This window comes from Macrobrachium nipponense, chromosome 10, assembly GCF_015104395.2.
Source record: "Macrobrachium nipponense isolate FS-2020 chromosome 10, ASM1510439v2, whole genome shotgun sequence".
Lineage (NCBI taxonomy): Eukaryota > Metazoa > Arthropoda > Malacostraca > Decapoda > Palaemonidae > Macrobrachium > Macrobrachium nipponense.
In genome coordinates, this window is record NC_087204.1 from 106643292 (window position 1) to 106651525 (window position 8234).

Here is an 8234-nt window from a genome sequence, read left to right on the forward strand (position 1 = left end):
ATACAATACTAGGTTGGGGTTCCGAACCTGCAAGGAAAGGCCTTCCTTGAACAATAGAGGGTCTAGCCACCAACGTAGATCCTCCTTTATCTCTTGCGAAATCTTGAACGCAAAGTCCAGACCTTGATATTTCCGATCCCAGTTCCTCGTCAGGAAGAACTGTAGGGGTCTGAGGTGCAACCTTCCTAGAGAAAACGAATTGCTCCAGAGGAGGAGTGTCCCCAACAGACTCATCCACTCCCTCGCTGTGCATACATCTTTCTCTAGAAAGATTGCTACCTTCTCCAAACCTCGGGTTATCCTCTCTGGGGACGGATACGCCCGAAAAACCTGAGAAGCCATCAGAATCCCCAGATAGATACGCTCTTGACTGGGGATTAGCTGTGACTTCTCGAAATTCACTAGCAAACCCAGAGAAGCTGCTAGATCCAAACGTCACTCGTAAGTCCTCCAGACATTTCTCCTTGGATTTTGGCCCTGATAAGCCAATCGTCCAAGTAGAGGGAAATCCTCACTCCCTCGAGATGAAGCCACTGGGCAACGTTCTTCATCAGTCCTGTGAATACTTGGGGGGGGCCGTGGAAAGGCCGAAGCATAGGGCCCTGAACTGAAAAACGTTCCCTCCCCACATGAATATGATATTGTTATGATACAATAAAGTTTGTTCATACTTACCTGGCAGATATATATATAGCTGTATTTTCTGAAGTCCGACAGAATTTTAAAAACTTCCGACACACGCAGTGGTCGGCCAGGTGGTTAGTACCCATTCCCGCCGCTGGGAGGCGGGTATCAGGAACCATTCCCATTTTCTATTCATAATTTTTATTTCCACTGTCCCCTGAGGGGAGGTGGGTGGGTACTTGATTATATATATCTGCCAGGTAAGGTGAACAAACTTTATTGTATCATAACAATATCATTTTGTTCATGAAACTTACCTGTCAGATATATATATGCTGAATCCCACCTTTGGAGGTGGGAAGGGACAGAATAGAAGGATTTTGGGAAACAAATGCATGCAGATGATTTACATCTTGGTTCCACCTGTTAGCATAGCTGACTTCGTGATTACTGTCACCCAAGTCTGCTTCTGCTTTACTAGAGTTGCCAGCGAGGTAGAGACCTATAAAGCTGGTGCACTCCAGATGATCTGTCAACGGGGCGTGACCACATGTGACTAGACCATATTGACCATACCATGAGGGCTAAGAAGTAAAATAAATATATATATAAATATATATACACCACCTGACCAACCTAGCCAAGTTAAGGTGTGTTTAACTAAGGCTTAAGAGTTAAGAAGTCGCCGTTGTCGCGACTCAACACTAAATTAAGAGCTCTTCCTAACCATTTTCTACAGGATAGGATGAGTGGTACTTCTTGCCCCAAGATTGTGTCTGCAGACACGTATGGCCCTAGCGAGCAGCAGATCTCATATGCCATCTTCACATCTCGCAGGAGTGTGAAGTGAACACAGAGTTGCTTCGCTAAAACATGGTACTCAGGATGTTGCTGAGTGCCATGCTCTGTTGAAATGCTTCCGAGGCCGCGCACCCTCACCTCGTGAGCATTCAGATAAAAAAGATTTCAAATCTTTGTGCAAACACAATGAAGGAGCATTTTTGAAAGAACTCCTTAACACTCAAGCCAGGGTGTTCTTCGATATGGGCAAGTCTGGTCTTTTTGCGGAACACTGCAGATTGCCCGAATGACTTCGACTTTCTTGAGTTTTATGTAGATAAAACTTGAGAGACCCGACAGGGCACAGGACTCTCTCTGGCTCCTGCCCACTAACTTGTGCCATCCTTGCTTCCAAGCTCCTGGCCCAAGGACAAAACAGGTTTCCATTCTTAGGCCACAACTGTTCTCCAAAGCCAAAACTTGTGACGATGGCTTAAAATCTCACTAACCCTCTTTGTCGTATCTAGGGTGGTTAGAAGGAGGCCTTCCTGATCACATGCAAGAAGTTAACAGGTAGGAGAGGTTCGAATGCTTTGACATCAAGAACTTCAGACTACGTCTAAGTTCCATATTGAAAGCTTCGATCTGGACATGCACAGTCAGTCCGTCTGTACTAAAGTCAGGTGACCGACCAGTTGACCAGTCAGACGAATCAAGGACAGCAAGGCTGTACCCTGAAGACCATAAGGTACTATTCTTCGCTGAAGGATGAGTGTCTGGACTGCCTGGGCGATTCAATCTAAGCAAACCTTGGGGGTGTATCAACGCAACCCAACGTCGTCAGCGAATCAACTCCTGACTCGAGCTTCTGGTGCCAGGAGAAAGGAGCGAGGAGCAAAAAGGCGATTCAGTCCCGAAGGAAGAATGCCTGACAGTCCAACCTGGTCTCATGTTACACGATCATCGGGGGGTGTATAAACGCAACCGACTTCGTCAACAAGAAACTCAGGGCTACTATATGTCGCCTGATCTCGCACGAGTGTCTGACTCCGAGAAAACAGGTGAGACAAAAAGTAGATGGTGAGCGAGATTCGAGATTCCACAGAACTCAAAGATCGTGAAGGGCTTTGTTGTTTGACAGACGCAAATCTCTGAGCCCAAAGGCCGTCAACAACATATTTGCGTATTCTTTAAAAGTTGTGACTGCCAGCTTATCCCATTCTTCAGACGGAAATGGAAGACGGTAATCTTATTCCTGTCAACATCTCGATAGCCTGAACGTAGTCAGACTCAGAGCGGACGAGGTTATAGGTACCTTTCGAGTTAAGAGTAGACCGACTCTCGGCAAAAGGAAAAGGTCCTTGGAAAGTGAACTAGGAAGTATGTGACCTCTGTGAATCCAGGATCCTGAAGGCCAACATGGGGCGATCAGCGTCATTGTCGCTCCCTGTGACGTCATAAATCCTCTTATTACATTTCCTAAACGATTGAAAAAAGGGGAAAAAGAGACTAAACATCCATCCCCGTTCAATATCATAGGATGGCATTTAATGGTACCGATCCCGGATCGAGAATAAGGGAGCAGAGAAGAAGCCTCTTCGTCCTCAACATATCGAAGAGAGAAGAAATGAAAGGGCGTCCCTAAAGTCTCCACAACTCTCAACTTACTTCTAAAGAAATATTCCACTCGGAAGTCAATAGTGCTGCCTCGATCGAGACGATTCGTACGGACTTTTGCATTCCTGTACGAACCTCTAGAGGATCGTTACATTCTACGCCTGTTGTTATAATAGGCCTTTCTCGTAAACTCGAACAGACCGAGAGAAGATACTTCTTAAGATAGAGAGAGCTGTGGAATATCAGAGTTGATCTGACCACTGGTTCCCAAAAACTCGTTTCGAGGACTGGAGGGACTACCAATCCGAATCGCTTTACTTCTTTCAGATTAAGATCCAGGACAGTTTGAAACCCTATCCAGATATCGGCACCTTCTTTCTATCACCTCAGGTGATAGACGCACTGAGAGATGTTCAGAATCATTCCTAGATCTTGAATAATATTTCAGTTTCCCGGTCGGAAAAAACTGTGATCTTAATTGCAGTCTATTCGGGGAAACAAAACTTCTTCAGGAAGGAAATAGTCCCCAGCAAGCTCATCCATTCCCTCCCCGAGTATGCTTACTTCCCTAATAAGGCTGCGCTTTGCCTAAGCAGGAGAGCATATAAAAGTGCAATGTTGCGGTAGACTCGTAGTTCTATACCGTGCGGTAACGAGCACCGAAAGGATTAAGAGATAACTCTGTTGAACATAGTAAAGGCAAAACGAATGCAACGTTTATTCATTCACGTAAGAAATCTCTTCAATCTTAGGCTAAAGTCCGTGATTGTAGGACAAGATACAGTTAGTCAGTCATCCCGCAGGAGAGACGTAACCGCCAGCACAGAGATACGGTTAGTCAGCAATCCGCAAGAGAGAGAGACGTAACCTACCGCGCATGACAGCGCACGATCTGTTACTGGTGGCTCGGTTGGACTGGAGGACAGAGACAGCGTGACAGCAGCAGCCAGCAGCTTACGAATGTCGTCTCTTAACTTTATGTCTGGGTTGCCAGCTACCCTATTCTACGAAGAATAGGTCCGTATTTTTTTTGAGCAGATAGACTCTCAAGCTGGTATATTTAGGCGAAACAGAAAACGCTAAATATATAGATGCGTTTGTGTCGTCAGAACACTACCATACAACGGTAAAAGATAAATCGGAAACTCCTGGAAGGCTGCAGGGAGTAACGATTAAATGTCCTTAAATTAGACAATAGACCTCTCGGTTGCCATCCGAAGAGGTAACTACAGCAAGCGTATATGACTTGAACCAACCAGAAATAAAATAACGCAAGGCAAAATGATATTGTTATGATACAATAAAGTTTGTTCATACTTACCTGGCAGACATATACATATATACATACATATATATATATATATATAATATATGATATGTTATATACAATAAAGTTTGTTCATACTTACCTGGCAAGATATATATATAGCTGTATTTTCTGAAAGTCCGACAGAATTTTAAAAACTTCCGACACACGCAGTGGTCGGCCAGGTGGTTAGTACCCATTCCCGCCGCTGGGAGGCGGGTATCAGGAACCATTCCCATTTTCCTATTCATAATTTTTATTTCCACTGTCCCCTGAGGGGAGGTGGGTGGGTACTTGATTATATATATCTGCCAGGTAAGTATGAACAAACTTTATTGTATCATAACAATATCATTTTGTTCATGAAACTTACCTGTCAGATATATATATAGCTGAATCCCACCTTTGGAGGTGGGAAGGGACAGAATAGAAGGATTTTGGGAAACAAATGCATGCAGATGATTTACATCTTGGTTCCACCTGTTAGCATAGCTGACTTCGTGATTACTGTCACCCAAGTCTGCTTCTGCTTTACTAGAGTTGCCAGCGAGGTAGAGACCTATAAAGCTGGTGCACTCCAGATGATCTGTCAACGGGGGCGTGACCACAATGTGACTAGACCATATTGACCATACCATGAGGGCTAAGAAGTAAAAAAATAAATATATATATAAATATATATATCACCACCTGACCAACCTAGCCAAAGTTAAGGTGTGTTAACTAAGGCTTAAGAGTTAAGAAGTCGCCGTTGTCGGCGACTCAACAACTAAATTAAGAGCTCTTCCTAACCATTTTCTACAGGATAGGGATGAGTGGTACTTCTTGCCCCAAGATTGTGTCTGCAGACACGTATGGCCCTAGCGAGCAGCAGATCTCATATGCCATCTTCACATCTCGCAGGGAGTGTGAAGTGAACACAGAGTTGCTTCGCTAAAACATGGTACTCAGGATGTTGCTGATGCCATGCTCTGTTGAAATGCTTCCGAGGCCGCGCCCTCACCTCGTGAGCATTCAGATAAAAAGATTTCAAATCTTTGTGCAAACACAATGAAGGAGCATTTTTTTGAAAGAACTCCTTAACACTCAAGCCAGGGTGTTCTTCGTATGGGCAGTCTGGTCTTTTCGGAACACTGCAGATTGCCCGAATGACTTCGACTTTCTTGAGTTTTATGTAGATAAAACTTGAGAGACCCGACAGGGCACAGGACTCTCTCTGGCTCCTGCCCACTAACTGTGCCATCCTTGCTTCCAAGCTCCTGGCCCAAGGACAAAACAGGTTTCCATTCTTAGGCCAACAACTGTTCTCCAAAGCCAAAACTTGTGACGATGGCTTGAAAATCTCACTAACCCTCTTTGTCGTATCTAGGTGGTTAGAAGGAGGCCTTCCTGATCACATGCAAGAAGTTAACAGGTAGGAGAGGTTCGAATGCTTTGACATCAAGAACTTCAGACTACGTCTAAGTTCCATATTGAAAGCTTCGATCTGGACATGCACAGTCAGTCCGTCTGTACTAAAGTCAGGTGACCGACCAGTTGACCAGTCAGACGAATCAAGGACAGCAAGGCTGTACCCTGAAGACCATAAGGTACTATTCTTCGCTGAAGGATGAGTGTCTGGACTGCCTGGGCGATTCAATCTAAGCAAACCTTGGGGGTGTATCAACGCAACCCAACGTCGTCAGCGAATCAACTCCTGACTCGAGCTTCTGGTGCCAGGAGAAAGGAGCGAGGAGCAAAAAGGCGATTCAGTCCCGAAGGAAGAATGCCTGACAGTCCAACCTGGTCTCATGTTACACGATCATCGGGGGTGTATAAACGCAACCGACTTCGTCAACAAGAAACTCAGGGCTACTATATGTCGCCTGATCTCGCACGAGTGTCTGACTCCGAGAAAACAGGTGAGACAAAAAGTAGATGGTGAGCGAGATTCGAGATTCCACAGAACTCAAAGATCGTGAAGGGCTTTGTTGTTTGACAGACGCAAATCTCTGAGCCCAAAGGCCGTCAACAACATATTTGCGTATTCTTTAAAAGTTGTGACTGCCAGCTTATCCCATTCTTCAGACGGAAATGGAAGACGGTAATCTTATTCCTGTCAACATCTCGATAGCCTGAACGTAGTCAGACTCAGAGCGGAGAGGTTATAGGTACCTTTCGAGTTAAGAGTAGACCGACTCTCTCGGAAAAGGTCCTTGGAAAGTGAACTAGGAAGTATGTGACCTCTGTGAATCCAGGATCCTGAAGGCCAACATGGGGCGATCAGCGTCATTGTCGCTCCCTGTGACGTCATAAATCCTCTTATTACATTTCCTAAACGACGAAAAATTGAAAAAGGGGAAAAAAAGAGACTAAACATCCATCCCCGTCAATATCATAGGATGGCATTTAATGGTAACCGATCCCGGATCGAGAATAAGGGAGCAGAGAAGAAGCCTCTTCGTCCTCAACATATCGAAGAGAAGAATGAAAGGGCGTCCCTAAGTCTCCACAACTCTCAACTTACTTCTAAAGAAATATTCCACTCGGAAGTCAATAGTTGCTGCCGTCGATCGAGACGATTCGTACGGACTTTTGCATTCCTGTAACGAACCTCTAGAGGATCGTTACATTCTACGCCTGTTGTTATAATAGGCTCTTTCTCGTAAACTCGAACAGGGACCGAGAGAAGATACTTCTTAAGATATGAGAGAGCTGTGGAATATCAGAGTTGATCTGGACCACTGGTTCCCAAAAACTCGTTTTCGAGGACTGGAGGGACTACCGAATCGCTTTACTTCTTTCAGATTAAGATCCAGGACATTTGAAACCCTATCCTAGATATCCGGCACCTTCTTTCTATCACCTCAGGTGATAGACGCACTGAGAGATGTTCAGAATCATTCCTAGATCTTGAATAATATTTCAGTTTCCCGGTCGGAAAAAACTGTGATCTTAATTGCAGTCTATTCGGGAAACAAAACTTCTTCAGGAAGGAAATAGTCCCCAGCAAGCTCATCCATTCCCTCCCGAGTATGCTTACTTCCCTAATAAGGCTGCGCTTTGCCTAAGCAGGCCCGCAAGAGAGAGAGGACGTAACCTATCGCGCATGACAGCGCACGGTCTGTTACTGGTGGCTCGGTTGGACTGGAGGACAGAGACAGCGTGACAGCAGCAGCCAGCAGCTTACGAATGTCGTCTCTTAACTTTATGTCTGGGTTGCCAGCTACCCTATTCTACGAAGAAATAGGTCCGTTATTTTTTGAGCAGATAGACTCTCAAGCTGGTATATTTAGGCGAAACAGAAAAACGCTAAATATATAGATGCGTTTGTGTCGTCAGAACACTACCATAGCAACGGTAAAAAGATAAATCGGAAACTCCTGGAAGGCTGCAGGGAGTCAACGATTAAATGTCCTTAAATTAGACAATAGACCTCTCGGTTGCCCATCCGAAGAGGTAACTACAGCAAGCGTATATGACTTGAACAACCAGAAATAAAATAACAAGCAAGGCAAAATGATATTGTTATGATACAATAAAGTTTGTTCATACTTACCTGGCAGACATATACATATATATACATATATATATATACACATATATATATACATATATATATATATATATATATATATACATATATATAAGCTGAATTCGGAAATACAGCTACATACATATCTGACAGGCAAGTTTCATGAACAAAACTTAAGAGAATCGAAGCAGTCAGCTCAAGCTTCTTATGTTATTGGACATAAGCGTTCATTGACGTAGTCTACAAGTCTATTTCTTGTACGAGTCTGCGAATGACGAATGAGAGCTCTTCCGAATCTTGTCAATAAGAGCTTATTCGCTTACGCAATATCAAGTTAATGAGATGTTTGTCAATGAGAACTAACCCCTTTACGGGACCAAAGAGATATTTTGT